The sequence below is a fragment of the Mauremys reevesii genome, linkage group 5, assembly GCF_016161935.1.
Source record: "Mauremys reevesii isolate NIE-2019 linkage group 5, ASM1616193v1, whole genome shotgun sequence".
NCBI classification, from domain to species: domain Eukaryota; kingdom Metazoa; phylum Chordata; order Testudines; family Geoemydidae; genus Mauremys; species Mauremys reevesii.
Genome location: NC_052627.1, coordinates 19,740,275 through 19,756,642, shown reverse-complemented (window position 1 = coordinate 19,756,642; position 16,368 = coordinate 19,740,275). Strand labels below are relative to the sequence as shown.

General features: G+C 39.5%; 1 protein-coding gene across 2 annotated transcripts in view; it reads right to left on the bottom strand.

Moving 5' to 3' along the window:
• Nucleotides 1-16,368, bottom strand: part of ARHGAP24 (Rho GTPase activating protein 24) — a 431,989-nt gene that overhangs the window by 371,182 nt on the left and 44,439 nt on the right. The gene's annotated exons all lie outside the window — the stretch shown is intronic.

Sequence of the window (16,368 nt, the reverse complement as noted above, 5' to 3'; positions counted from 1 at the left end):
CACTGATACTTTTGCCAAAAATACAACAGGAGAACAAATACTTCCAAATATCTTTAACAGGAGTCCTATGTAAACACCAATAGGCAGGGCTTAGCCCAAGCTGTATTTATGGGGCTTAAGAAGAATACAGTAGGTTACAATGATACAAGTTTGAGTCCAGATGTGTTCTTATTTATCATTGACTTTCACTTCAGAGGTTTTATTTTCCCTCACCCTTCACCTTTTAAAAGGCTTCTACACCACTTGCACTACAAGAATATAAAGGATTGCTCTGTCTTTGAGCCTGATTCTCCACTGCCTTGCAGCCTGTTTCATCATTTACATCTCTACAAATTGAGTGTGAGATGCAGCATTTCACATCCACATTGTGTGGGTGTAAATAATGACATGGGCTGAAAGGCAGTGAAGAATCAGGGCCAAAGAGAATGCATCTGACTAAATACTGTACATGTAAAGCATTTTGGGTAAACTTGATCCAGCCTCAGTGCAGGGAATGGACTAGATGACTTCTTGAGGTCCCCTCCAGCCCTACGTTCTATGATTCTATGTGACCTCATTGAAGTCAGTGGGGGCACAAAACATCAGGCTGATTCACCAGAGATAGTTTGGGAAAGAGTCCTTTTGAGCCCAGGGAACAGAGAAAAATTCCTGTATGTAAGAAGAATCATCAGAAAAAGCTCCAAATTCTAAATCTAACATCCAAAGATTTAAGGTCTTTAAATCCAAACTTCATCCAAAAATCTCCAGGTCTGTACAAGCTGGAGAAGCTTTGAGGAGATCAAAACATCAAGTAAATATGCACACATTGCTAAAGCTGCTAAGAACATAAAGACACGCTACAAATAAATTGAACATTGTTTTCAGGTGTTGTCACAGACTTTCTTGAAAGTTCCTCTTTTCCAAAAACCAGTTGCTAACCAACTTACTAACATTTTGACATCTCCTGAAAATTTGAAGTGACAGGCTTGTCACTTACCAAACAAAGCTCTGTAATCAGTAAAGCCTTTCAGTGGGTGAAAATACAGCTTTCAGCTGCTTGCAATATATTGTGCATGTGCATGGGAGATGGTCAAAGGAAATTTACGTGCACAAAATAAATATTCTGAGGCTATTAGAGGGAAAAGTATGTTATCTGATGCTGCAAAGCATGACATCTGATTGGCATCATAGTATCCTGACTCTTGCTGTCTTGCAAATGATGGGGATTAGGGAAACAAAACTTCTGTGCAGAAAACTTTATCAAGAGAAACCAAGTCTCTTGGACTTTACTAATGGGGAAATACTTTATATAGTGGCTCAAAGATGTACAGTAAGTGCAGGTATTTAACTAAAATGAAGATGACAAAGTCTCTGAATTGTATAGTCTAGAAAACCTAATGTGACTGCCTTTTTTAGGACCTTAGATACAGTACTTCATTTACAATACTTTACAGTACTTCATTTACAGTACAGTATTTCATTTTGCATTTCCCAACGGAAAAAAAAAACGTCAAAATCAGAATTGTCTCAGGAAATTTTTGATTTGATGAAAACTGCATTTTCCATCAAAACGATCAACAGAAAATCCCTGAAAACCTCTACGTATGAATGAACTCGCCCTTTTGGATGAATTAGAGATATCTCTCACCCATAAATTAAATGATGAGATAACCTTACATTTGAGATAATGCGCATTTACCCATACATTTTCAGATGTGATGTTTAACCATGTCGTAAAGTCAGATTTGGGCTAAATGAAGCCAAATCCAAGAAGAAGAAGGGATTTGCCTCTAGAAAGGTGAGATGAGTCACAACAAGAATGAGAGAAGGCTTCTTTGTAGCTTCTCATCTCCTCTTTCCTCTAAGTGTTGCCCAGTGGAGACTTGTAACAAAGATCCATGCCATGAATGTGCATGCATTGTCCATCTGCAGGGTTTCTCAGTGGCTTCAGCCACTGTCTTTAACCTTCACATGTCTGTGTAAGCTTGCTCAGGATTTCATCCATCAGGAGTCAATGAGGTGTTCAAAGTTAGGGATCTTGTTTTGCAGAAATTTTACTAATCTCATTCCTGGCTGTACCCATGTGTAGTTCTGGCTCCCCTACTATAACTGAGTTCTGAACCTTTCCAAAGCTCAGGATCCAAAAACCACTAAAAGAATATCCAGCTGAAAACATTTAAACTCACCTATCTTGGGGTTAATTCCCCCTCTCAAAGTTTAGTCTCCACCCAAAAATCATACACCAACCCAGGTAGACTCAACAGGCTTGTAAACCTCAACAAACCTGTCCCAATTTTCAGGTTTGTAATGAAACCTCCAATCTTCTTAGTTTTATCTGGCTTCAGGTCACATAACAAAAATGTTGCCTGGCTATCTCTAATCAAATATCTAGAGGCACCGTACAAAGCTTAGACATGGGTAAGAGGGAGAAATAAGCTGAGCCTGCAACAGCTAATAATGGGGGGGCCTCTAAGAATCATTCCACGAAGGCTGATGCCAGGCGAGTTATTTTGGAGTCTTCTTTCAGAAGATGGGGCCTAGATTAAATCAAAGTGATGAGTCATAGTTTAAATTTGTCACTCATTAGAGATGTAACTCTCCACTGGTTTTCAATGGCAAAGGATGTCACACACATGCATCTTGGGAGAATATTACAATGGATATGGTAGGACGTGGATTCGACCTTTAACAGTATAAGAAAAGTCCTATTTTGGTGGAAGAGTATATATGAAGTTGACTCTGCTACTGGGAAATGGTGTACAACACAACTGGTCCAGACTTGCACCCATCTCAACAGGGAGGCTAGAGAATCAATTGAAATTGGGTCTCATTCATCCTCATCTTTGGAGATAGTCTCTCCACACCAAGTTTAACGATTATTGGTGGGGCATTGGGCAGAGGAATTGTGCACCGCCCTGCCAATGTCATAGCTATGGTGTGGATAAAGGACACTTCAGCCTCCAGGAAGGTCATTCTGTTCCATTTCACAAGAACTAAAATCTCTACAGAAGGAAAAATGAAAGAGGTAAGTGGCTGCCTTCTTGTTAATTACTAGCCAATACCCCTTACTTTGTGTTATCAAAGGACATTGTGAATGTTGTGATTGCAGACAGCTACCACAAGGAGAAAACAGGAAACCCTATGCATGGTTCAAAAATCATCTTATATTGGGGGTCAGAGCAGAAGAACAGCAGCTGACAAATCATTCTTCCAGCACAGAAAATATAAAAGCAAATTGTAGTTTGTTAGAAAGCAAAGTAGGCAGCTTGACTCCCACATCATCTGAGCCTTTCATCCATGAGAGCAACAAGCAGAAGAAAGACTCTCTTTCCCATTTCCCACTTACATTTCTGTGAAACGGGAAGAGTGGCAATTCCATAGGCTGGAGTGTGGGCATGAAATTGTGTCTCTAGTTCCTGCCAATGCTGAAAAAGATTAAGGAAGTACAGATCTGCAAGCTCATTTTCTGGCTGCAGATGATTTGTACATTTAATATAATTAACTGAGATTGTTCTAAAATGAGAAACTTGCGTTGCTCTTATTCTGAGTGAACTCCACTCTTCTGCATAACCAACTATTGAAACATGCTGCAGCTTTCCTCCAGGAAAGGAACATGCTTTCCTCCAGCAAGCAAAGATTAGAGAGGTGGGGAGGCTTGTGTGTTATTCTGTTTTCTTCTTTTCAGTCTGCTGGTGGCAAAAGTCAAAACAGCTAACATCAAAGTCACAGGAAATATTTGCTGAACACACAACCAATTCCCACCACAAACTGTAAACAAACGGGAACGGCTTGGTGATGAGCACTTTTGAAAAATCTAAATGCTTCGTGTAGATGCCTACGAGGGATCAGAATTCTTTTGAAAATTGGCCCTATAACTGATTTCGCAGGCCAATGGAAGTCCTGATTTGCCAACCTGTCAATCACCTGGAAGAGTTCCATTGGATGAAGCTTTACAGATGCGATTGCTTTTTCACCTCAATGACAGCTGCTACAATCAGACTTTGAACCTGAGGACTGCCTCAGGCACACTAACCTCCACCTCATATTTCTCTGTCACAAATAATCTGCAAGTTACACAACTAAGGTAACTTGCAAAGAGATGATGTTTGGGAGCCACTCTGATATGTTGAGTACAACAGAAGGTCATAATAATGCACCACCAAGGCACTGCTATGCTCCACTGCCTTGACAATACTGTTCCTTGAAAATATTGGACACAGATTCAGATACACTAGCCTCTAAAAGGGATGGATGAAACAGATTATCTGCCTGGCAGCAGTAAACCTGCATGCTGGTGTGACCCTGAGAGCCCCTTAGTGCCAACTGGCAAAGAATTCAGTGTCATGTAAGAGTATCTCCTATCAGGCCTGACAAACTACCATGACAGCAATGTGCTAGGTGTAGTGATTTATCTATAAAGAATGCTATGTAAGATATCATATAAAAACTTGTATCATATTGGTCATCATAAGCCCTGCAAAACGTACATATGGGCGATAGCAGTTGTGTGCATGTAACCAGGCAGGGTTGATAACATTCCTTTGTCTGGAAAGATTGTCTGATTTACCTGTCTGCCTAGCTTTCTTCTGTAAATTAAGCAGGGTGAGACAAATACAAGGGGCACTCATTTGCATCTGAGGTAAACAGGAGTGACAAGTTAACAGGAGGATAACAAAGCACTACTATGGTGTCAGCTCACGAGAGCACAAGCAGTGGGGAAGAACAACTTCATCTGGGGTACACTTCAAAAAAAGATACATTTCAAAACTTTACTGGACTATAAGGAAGAGGAAGAACACTCCTTTGCCCTTCTCCAGTCTCCTGAAACCTCACCCGTCCTCCAGGAGTTCTCAAGATAATTGCTAACAGTTCTGAGATTGCTTCAGCTAGGTCCTTAAGTACCTTAGGATGACTTTCATAAGGCCCTGACAACTTGAAAACATCTAATGTATCTAAATACTCTTGAACCTGTTCTTTACCGATTTTGGCTTGTGTTCCTTGCACCTTGTTAACATTACTTCTGTTAAGTCTGGTCACCATTAACCTTTTTAGTGAAGACTGAAGCCAAATGGGTATTAAGCACCTCAGCTTTCTTGATGTCATCAGTTAACAATGCTCTTTCCCCACTAAATAGAGGACCTATAGTTTCCTTTGTCTTTCTCTTTCTCCTAATGTAGTTAAAGAACCTCTTCATATAGCCTTTTATGTCTTTTGTTAGATGTAACTCATTTCGTGCCTTAGTCTTTCTGATTTTGTTCCCATATACTTGTACTGTTTCTTTGTACTCCACTCCTCCTTCACAATTTGTCTCTGTTTCGACTTTTTGAAGGATTCCATTTTGAGGTCATTAAAGAGCACCTGATGTAGATATATCTTACTGTTCCTTGCATCTTTTCTTCACATTGGGATAATTTGCAGTTGTGTCCGTAATATTGTTGCCTTGAGAAACTGCCAGCTCTCCTGAACTCCTTTTCCCCCCATACATATCCTTCCTATGTGATCTTATCTACCAGTTCTCGGAGTTTGCTAAAGTTTGCTTTTTAAAGTCCATTGTCCTTATTCTGCTGTCTCACTTCTTCCTTAGAATCATGAAATCTATCGTTTTATGATCACTTTCACCCAAATTGCTTTGCACCCTCAGATTCATTACCAATTCCTCCCTGTTGGTTAGAATCAAGTCAGAAATAGCTGTCTCCCTGATTACTCCCTCCACTTTCTGGAGCAGAAAGTTTTCCTCAGCACTGGTTTCTTATGTGTATAGCAGTATTTATGTTGCCATTATTTGATAATGAGCCTGGACTCATTTGGGAATCTGGGCAGAGAACTCCAAGTTCAACTCTGATACTCTGAGACATCTTCCTTTGATAATGTATTAGCTGCAAGTGTCCATTGGTACAATAAACATTTTGCACAAGAATGACAGGCTGGATCCTCCACCAGCTCTCTGGAAAGTTGGGGGAGAAATGAAGAAAAGAATGTCCCTTTATATTATTAGGTCACTGTTGGGACAAAATGTGCCTGATTATACTATACTTTTACCTCTGGATAAACACATCATCTCATTGCTCAGCTCTGCTTGACCTCTAACTTTCAGAAACAACTCAACAACTTATTGAAGAATATTTTTAATGTTATTTATGTTACATGATGTTTAATTCACATAAGCAATAGAAAACATTTAACCCTGGTCTTAATTGTGAAGGTATCTGATAAGAAGGGTTAACTCTGAGGGAATCTGTTTCCCAGCACACACTTCACCTTTAATACAGCATGTACTTGGCAGCCACCAGAGAGTGAAACATGCGCCTAACCTCACCAGCTGCTCTCTGCACCACTGAAATAACTCTGTAGAAGAGAATCCATAACAACCTGCATTCCAACTCCCAGAATTTCAAACATTCACACACCAGAGCAACAGCTGCTTGCATCTTTCTTTATTGACTAACTTATTTTGTTCCCAGCAGTAATCCCTAGCAACTTCTGGCAGGTTTGAGGTGAAAGAAAGAGGAAAAACTCCATTTATGGTGCCAAACAATGCAGAACCTACTCAATGTAGGCATGGCTTTTTTATATTTTAAAAAACAGGGATCCAACTCACTAACAGTGTGCTACAGCAGAGGTCTTAACATTAATTTACACCCTCATTAATACATTATAATTTCTTAGGCAAACTGATGGGAGTCTATTTTCATAACTGTTCACTTGGTTCCCAATTTTGACTCTGCTAGAGCCTGATTTTCAGAGATGCTGAGCATCCACAACTTCAGTTATGAGCTACCGGTGCTCAGCACTTTGAAAATCAAAACAAGGCCCTTGCAGTCTCATATTAGACACCCCAAAACTAAGGCACCCTTAACTAGTGGATGCTAATGAAAATTTGGGCTCATCTGGCCTCAGCTCATCAATTTGTAAATGAGTGCAGTAATACTTGCCAAAGTAACAGAATTGGGTGAATAGTAAGAACTATTTCTACAAGCATTCTATTGAATTTTAAATTGATTTTGTTTCAGTTGTATTGAGTTTTATTTATTTTCTATGAATATTCATGCAGAGAACATGGTTTTCTTTGCAAAAACATTTGAAAGATGATTGTGTGTGAATATGTTTATTTACATGTGAATATAAAATGTTCATGCAAGTCTTTTCCTGGAATCCATCAGAAAAGGACATCAGATGTAAATACACACATAAACTATGGCAATGAGCTTGGTGACAGACAAACTAAAGGTCAGTAAATATAATGTACTTATTTGGTAGAGATTTTCAGACTATGATTAACATTAACAGAGTCAAGGAATAGATTTGTAGAAATACTCAAGGCCCTGGCACAGAGATCATTCATAGGACACAATCATATCTTTTCAAATTAGAACTGGGCCTGTACACACACTTGTTTTAATGACCATGCAAAATGGTGACCAGTGACAGAAAATGGAAATCGCGGAATTCAATAAATGCAGTTGGTAGATATATTGTACATTGTTGTAGCTGAGCTGAGATACATTGTGTACCACAGCACATTTGGGACTGTGTGGACTCAAAGCCTTAATGGAAGTCCTTTTACTAAGGTAATTAAGTGACCAAAAAAAGGTATGCCAGTAGCCTTTTCAACTAGGATGACATATTAACGATGGAGGAGGGACAGGAATATAAACTACTCAGATAGAATTGTTGTGTGAATGTGATGAAAAAAATACTAAGTCTGATCTCAACCAATAGCAACATAGCTCAATTTTTCTAGTATTTGTGTCTCAGGCAAAAACTTATGTGGTCCAGGCAGGAAAAGTTTTTAGAAACCTATAATTCCCTAATTTCATTTACCCAGCTCTCATCTCCTCTCCATAAACTGCTCCTACCTGCTCCCAGAATCAAAACTTCTCTCTTGCTTAATAAAAGTTTAATCACTCAACCAACCAACTAACAGAACCAAGCCAAACCACCACCAACTGTTCAAACAGCAAATTCAAAATATTCCATATTCACAACACATATTGGTCAAATCATTTTTAATAACCACATTCAGAAAAATGCTGTTCATTGACTTTTTTTGGGTGGTGGTGGGGGGTTAAACAGAAAAAGGGGATACATTTGACTATTCAATGAGAATAAATCATTCTCTATGAACACCTCACATCTCTAATATCACTGAGATATTGTGATGCACTGACATGGCTCTCTCGGTGCAAAGGGTTATTATTGCTACAGTGTTTTGGAGTATTTCTGCTGAATATTACATTTTTGAGGAGGGATGTTTTATAGAAAATTAATGAAACTCATAAGACTTCAGGGCTTAGGTTAAGTAAGTTATCTAAAATATTCTAATATCACAAACTTCTTTGGGTCTGGAAATCTCACAAGAAAAGAATATTATATTTCTTAAAGACATTAGAGCTAACACTATGGACTTTGGCTATTTTTTAAAAAAAGTCTTGTGACTAAATATTCAATTGCCTCATTTCTCTGGGCAGATTTTCAAGCTTAGACACGTGCATTTGCACAACACTAACTTATTTGCACAAATACACAATGTTCGGTACATTGTATATGCCCCAGGGTATGTGCCTATATTTGAAAATCTAACCCCATAAGTTTGCTGTGTCTCATCATTTCTTCACAGACTATAAGCTTTTCCCTTACCTGTTCAAAGCTTGTACTGCACAACTCTCTCAGGGGCTAGCTGTTGTTCAAACACGGGGTATACTCAGATTAGCTAGAGCTCCAAAGCCGAGCCAGGTTATTCATCCACAGGGTACTCGTCAAATTCTGAGGCAGTGGCCAGTGCAGCGCTACTCCATGGTCACCCACACAACCCCCAACGATAGCGGCAGGAGTTTCTCTCCCCATCCATCCATCCATCCCACTGACGTAGGTGGTGGAGTGGTATAACTGAGGAGAGTTTCCTAGTGAGAATAACCACTGGGGAAAAAGCCAAGGGAATGAGTAGGTCCCAGCCTGAGAAGCTGACCTAAACAGTTGACATGGAGTGGTCATTTGGGAAAAATTAGAGCTCACTGGGGTTGAAGAACCCCTAAGCCCAGACATTCAAACTGGAGTGGATAGCAGCAAGACCCTCCCACAATGTCTCCATCTTCAAGTAGGGTTGTTTTCTTTTAGGATCTCGTAGTGAGGTGCCCATCCTGAAGGTCTTATAATCAGGCCCCCCATGGACTTCTCCAAAGATACCACAACCCTGAGGCAGAAGTTAATTTCTGAAGGGACTATATAGGTGGCCAGACAAAGCCAGGATCCGGAGGACTGTTTGAGGGAGTCAATCCGGACAATGGACTGCAGAAAAAGCTATCAACCCACACGCCCACCAATCATCACTCATTTTCAAAATTGGTCTGAGCTATTAGGAGAGGCACAATTTGAACTACTGGGGCTCAATCCTGTCAAAACTCAACATTTTTCTAACACTGAGTTCTCTGTTTGAGGTAATGCCAGCAGCTGAGAAACGTGTACAGTGAACTGCCTCAATTAGTGTCATATTGCACTGAAAACAAATAACTGAAAGGGTTAAACTGAGGAGAAAAACAGATGTGCAAGTCTTCCAGCAGCCCTTGAGATCCAGTGTCAACAATGAAACTTGCTTGCGAACACATTGAGAAAAGTGACCAACACCATCCCTAGCCATCACACAGATCTCTCACTTGCCTGCTATTGATCTGTGTAACGCATGAACTTTCTTTCGGAAGCTGTTACTTCTGAAAGTTTACAAGAAAGTCTAGAAGAGTAATAATCTAGAATAAACAGTCAATTTTTTTAAATCTTGCTAAAAATCCATTACTGTATTGCTTTTCTCATTGCTATTTCATTTAAGACCAGATTGTGCCAGCTTTACTCATGTTGCTTAACTTACTCACTTCCTGGGATTGCTCATGTAAGAGGGTACTACTCAATGGGCAAAATTTTCAGAAAAGCACCCAAGTCACCTAGGAGCCTAAGTAAATAAGCAGCCGAGTTCAGGGTATTGCTAAGCCATAAGTGCTATCACACACAACCAGAATTAATTGGCTCACTAGCCACTGAAGCATAGTTTCATGTACCAATATACTCATACATTTAAAAGTTACCATAGTAACACCTGCATTGCATTTCATACTGGAATTCAGAGGCCTTTCTGAAAGTGACTGAAAGGTAGACCCTAGAGTTTAACTTTTGTCTCTTTCATTAAATAGTAACCCATTCTAGAGAGTTTACAGATAACCAGGATTGCTAACATTTTTCTGTCAAACAATGAAAGATAAAATGGAACATATTCCATTTCTATAACAAAGGCACAAAAATAAAATGGAACATATTCCATTTCTATAACAAAGGCACAAAAATAAAGAAATAAATACATTTTAAAGAAGCCAACCAATTCCCAGAGTGTAATGGCAATTCAGAAGCATTCTCTGTACTTTTAGTCTCTCTAGTTTCATGCACTGCATGCAGGTTAACAGCATAACCTGTTTCTGACTCCATGTTTCTAACATTACATTGGCTCTTTCTTAAGACAGCTATTTACAGCATTCCAGCCATTTGCACATAGACTGGTTTCTTGATATCTCCTCCAAACTTTTCCCTCTTGCAACCTGCATTCAAGTTCGATGCTGGTTGCTATACCCATCTTTACACCAATCATCACATTTCCTTTACAAGAAAACAGAGATTAAATTTGATGTGGAAAGGGAAACAAAGGGTTGCATGAATAACACAGCTGGAGTTTAGTCATTGTGGCACTTTTTTTTTGGTCAAGGTCTTAAATTTAGATAAATTCTAAGGCCTGAAAGGGCTACCGTGATCATCTAGTCTGACCTTCTGCATAACACAGGCCATAGGACTTCCTCAAAATAATTCCTGTTTGAACTAGAGCAGACCTTTTAGAAAAACATCCAATCTTGATTTTAAAATTGCAGGTGATGAAGAATCCACCACAGCCCTTGGTAAATTGTTCCAATGGTAATTACCCTCACTGTAAAAAACTTGCACCTTATTTTCAGTCTGACCTTGTCTAGATTCAATTTCCAGCCATTTAATGCAGTCAATTGCAACAATTTACTTATTTCTGCAAGGGAAAGAGTGAAAGACATCAGTAAAGTGTCTAAGGCCCCTCCTACAAAACCCTGAAACAATTTCACATAGAGTCTGTGGCAGGGGATGGTATAGAAACAGTGATTTAATGTCAAATCTTGTGTTTTATGCGACTATCCTCTTCCCTGCTTTTCTTCCTGGTTAAATTGGCAGTGGCAAGTTATTTAGATCTAACCTAATTTGAGCACTGCCACCAAAGTAGTAAATCCCAGCAGCAGACAAAAAACAAATCTATTGAATAGCCTGTTTTTTAAATGGCACAGTAACTATAAGCAGAATTGCCAGATATAGTGCTTTCAGCTGTGAATAAAGTGTATGCAAGAAGTTTTTTAAAAAATTGAAAGTGATAACTAACCAAGGCATTCAAAAAAGTTTCATCTGTAATTAAAATCAAATGGTTTGCCACTGGAGACTACTAAATGAAGAGACACCAACATAATTGTCCTATAGCTAGACCCTTTTCATCCTATTAATGTTGCTTCACAATAAGTAGAAATGTAAGAGGTCTACCAAATGTTTTCTGATCTGGTTCAATTTGTCTGTCAGGCAGCAGTTGATCTGGCTTACAACTAACTCTTGCACACACCAAGTGTACAAGCAGCAGCCTGCGAGTTTAACAGGCTGAACTTTCGCCCTGACACTGTTATTCGAACACCCTCAGTGAGTAGGGCGAGGACTAAAATGAGTTTGTTGACCTTCAGCTCTCTTCCTCCTCCCCAAAACAAATCCAATGTTACAGACCTACTATTCATAGATTAGTACAATTGCCTACAGTGGGCAGCCCCTTCCCAGGAGAGAGTTTTGTCTGACGTGGCATGGAGGCCAGATCATTTCTCCTGATTTTTAAGGTAATCTCCCTCCCTTCTAAACTGGGGGCTGAAATCATTGGTAAGGCAATGTTCAGAAGTGTCCTGCCCTGACTGCTGCTGTATGGGAAATGCAGAGTACTTAGCCTGAAGCCTTCACAAGCACAAATGGTAAATAAAAAAATAATGTAAAAGGAACATTTACCTTGATTACTCTCCCACACCACATGCACATCCAATGCAACAAACTTGAGAATTAATGGGAACATACAATTTCCTTTCTGTATGAGATTGAAAAATGCAAGTATATTTATAACTGACCCCTAAGGGGTCTGTAAGGCAGACGCCAAGGGAATCTTTACTTTGTACAGACAGAAATTCAAATTGAAGCCTACTAGGATATGCAAAGAGCAACTTCCAGCTGAGACAAACAGCTCAGCTCTGCCTGGTTTAGCTTGAGGGAGACTCCATTTTGACTCATCTGACAGAGCTGCTGCCTGCTGATCTTACTGATTATGATGGTCCCAGTCTGAGTCTCAGCTGTGATAACGTTCAGGATGCTCAGCAAATCCACGGCAAGGACCTAGCTGTGTCAGTCATAGAGCACCCACACCTGCCTTGAGCGAGGAGATAGCCCAATCAAGGCACACCACACCCACATAGCCCTGAAAACCAGCCATCTGCCTGGAAGGCAATCATCTCTGTAACTTACACATTAAATGCCTTATCTGCTCTTTGTAAGTTTTACTTTCATCATCCTTCTATTGGAAAACGTCTGATTTATCATTATCTTGTTTCTGTTGAAAATAAAGACCCAAAACTGTGAGCCTAGTAATCCAAAGGTGACCCCTGAAGAAAGCAAAATTTGAGTCTTGTAGGGGAAGCCAGATGTACAAAGCCACATTCTAACTAGATCTTCCTGATGTTGTCACAACTGCTGTAAATCATCAATGAAATACACATTTAATCCTTGTTCCCTCAGTGTGATCTGAGGAGGGAACGATTTCTAATGTGGAAGAGAAGAGTAAATACAAGGGGGAATTTTGGAAGCTGAGAATATTCTTCTCTCTTTCCTTCCTTATTTTAAGACTTCCTACTTTTACCCCCACCTCATCTCCTCAGTCCTCTTGAAATCCATGTGTTATGTTCCTTCAAGTCAATGCTAATCCTTGGCTACACTATCTTAAAAAAAAAAAAAAACAAGCTATTGTTTACTTGGCCTCACACAATCTAGACTATGTACTCCCTGCCACCTCCTATCAGTCAGTCATCATTTTCCAGTTTGATTCTCTTATCCTCACCCACGAAGAGAGCTGAAGTTTCATGTTAGCTGTCTTGGCAATCTAGGCCCACAAGTAGGGGAATTGTGGCCCCAACTTCTCCTACAACATCCATCAGAGCCAACCCAGAAAGAAACCTGAGACTGCCTTGTAAAAGAGTTTCCCACTCCATCCTAGCATCCACTCCTCCAAAAGAATTCTGGCTGAGTCAGCTAGAATTCCTCCAAAGATTCCTGTTGCTTGATGGCCTCTTTGCTCCCCACTCATAATAAGCTGCAGCTTAAAGTCACAATATGGCCCTTGAAGAGCAGGAATTACTCAGATATCACCACTGGCTTCTTCTGGTGAGACTTCCAACGAGGATGCTAATTAAGCCTTTTGTGGATATGGATTTTGTTCTGTGGACATGTGCTTTAAGAATTGGACTGAAACCCATTTAACACAGCTAACCAAACATAATATGGCAATAACTCTCAGCCACTACCGACCGAAGGCTGGATTTGACCATGTTACTAAGTTGATAACTTATATAACCCATTACTGGTCCCCTGGGCATGCCCCTCCCATATCTAAGTTGTTCCATGTTTTCACCCAATGAAGTGACCTGAGTGGTCTTCAGGTGTGCACTGGCTGTGCCATTCAAAAAGTTTAGGAAAACACAACACAGATGCATGAATGACTACTTTCAATCATTTCTCTTATTTATTTTATCTGCTCCAAATCCATCTCATCTTATTGTGTTTGTTTGGGCACTGTACTGGAAAGAGCTGAGAGGGCACAGTATGTTTTGCCCATCACAAATCTGAAATGTCAGGCAAACAAAGAACAGTCACTAAAAGTTCTATTGTATCAGACTCCTATTTGTTCAGCCAGCCTGGAACAGCTACCACTGGAAAGGTTCATCTGCAGGGCTTGGCAGAATCATTAGCTAGTTTAATGGTTCTGTTTATTGATAAAGGTTGCTGTTTTAACCTAATTTGAACTCTCTTATCAGTTTTAACTGTCAGCCCCTCACTGAGGAGGTGAAATTGGTGCAGGTTACAACCTGACCTAGGTTGCTATTGCAAATGCTATTCATTCTAGTTAACAACTTTCCAGACAGTCACCAGCCCTGAGACATGTGAAGATCTAGAGGTGGATGGAAATTCATGTGCAAGGGTAAGGTCCACTGAACGCTCTTTGGACTATAACAGAGCACTGGTATTGGAGGGATTCCTGAGACCTGATATGACTCAGATGACAGGAACCTCTCCCCCTTTTCCTCCCCCCACACACACCAGGGAAGGTTCCTTTTCAATATTTGGAGGAAGAGACAGATCTTCAAGGCTTCAAGGTCATTGCTAAGTGATTCAAGGCAAAAAAAATGATTTTCCACTTTGTAGTTAGATTAACATTCAGGAGACTCCAATTCATTTCATACTCTGGGTCTTCATATGTCAGTGGAATGAGATTGATATATTCAAATGTAAGTCATATCAATGCCAAGATTCAAAACAGGCTCATCAATACTCAATATTCCAAAATTTCAGGGGAATATGTTCAAGTGCATTTACACTGAGACTCAAACATAATGCAGCGCCCCACTGGATATTCATGTTTTAACTCTCCTGAAAGACAAACAAGCACAGTGATCAAACTGCAGCCCTTCAATTGAGTACATGCTACTGGAAGCTTTATAAATACAAGAAACAGCTGCAATAACTGTGATCCAGTTTCACTTTCTGTCTAATTTTATGGAGCTATGTATATGTAATATTGACTTTCAGAATATTAATCCAGTTTAGACTATTTAAAATACAGTATATTGTTTTCCACAGACTGCAAACCAGAGCTTTTACAAGTTTTGTGTTTTGTTCTATTGCCTCTGGCTGTAAAGACATTGGACAGTACAAACTGGCTATGTCAATTAATTAAAGGTGGTAAGAACTTGAATGGAATGAAGCAGAAAGAACATTAAACATAAATCGGCCAATGGACAAAATTAGCAGCCTCTGTTTTGCCTGAGGTTATCAGTGACTAATTCACACTTGTGTTATACCTGTCAGGGTCAAACAGTCAGCTTCCTTCTGGGCATGTTTTGAGTTTACAATTTAAAACCATCTTTCTTTTGCATCATGTATATTTTGTTTGACCTTTGAAAAATTATTTCAGAGAGTTTAGTTGCCGGGTCAAAACAGGATTTATATAGGCTGTTTTTAACTTTTCAGTAAACCTCTTTTTAAACCATTCTCTTGGGTTTTCCTCATGACTCATTGCAATCCAGCCCATTCTTTTGATGCTGCACACAAAATTTATGGATTGCTCAAAACTTTTGGATGGCCACAAAGCTTGCATCTGTACTCTCTGCCTTGTGAATTTCCTCTCAATGATAACCTGAATTGCTGGAGGGCTGACCCATGTCTTGAAATTAGAATATGAGAGCAGGCCAATCACAGGAGAATACAAAGTACAACAGCATCAGGAGTAGCAGGTTAGCAGTCTCGTAAGGGAAGAAAAACTAGTCTAGTTAATGTAGTCATCATTCCCATGGTAGCTGTAAATTGACTTCTTGAAACTTTCTGCTGTGGTGCTCAGGATGAATATTTTAACAGTGCCTCTGACATCAGATTATTCTTTACAGCTGGACACTATACATTTTCCTGAATATTAAACTTAACACTCTAACATTTTAAATGCAAAGAAGCAATATTAAAATTACATTTAAGTTGTGAAATGATCCCGCAAGAACAAAGAATTTCGCAACAGCACTTTTAATTAGCCATGCTATAGAACATTACCGCAGCATAGGATACAAATTAGCAGCCCTCAATCAGAAAGGAGTCCACACCACAAGGAGACATTCCACACTTTGGATGAATACTTACAAACAAACAGATTAGCATATTACAAGTGTTGCCTTATGCCCTGGGGAAAATATTTGCTTTATATATAATTTCTTAATTTCTAAAATTATGTTTTCATTGCAACACTCTAATATTGTCCAATTGATTGGGACACTCATATAGTGGGCCCTGTACTCTAGGCCCTGTGCTAGAAAGCCCAAACATAACAGAACTGAAATAGTGGAGGTTGTGCTAAATCATATATTTACTTTTATATACATCTTATGATATAACTTTAAAGTTCAGTAGTTTGTCATACATCATTTCTTTTGAAGTATCACTTGAAAGTAATATTTTCCTTCATTGCAATAACATAGCTTAGTCTTTCTTGGCCTAAACACCCTA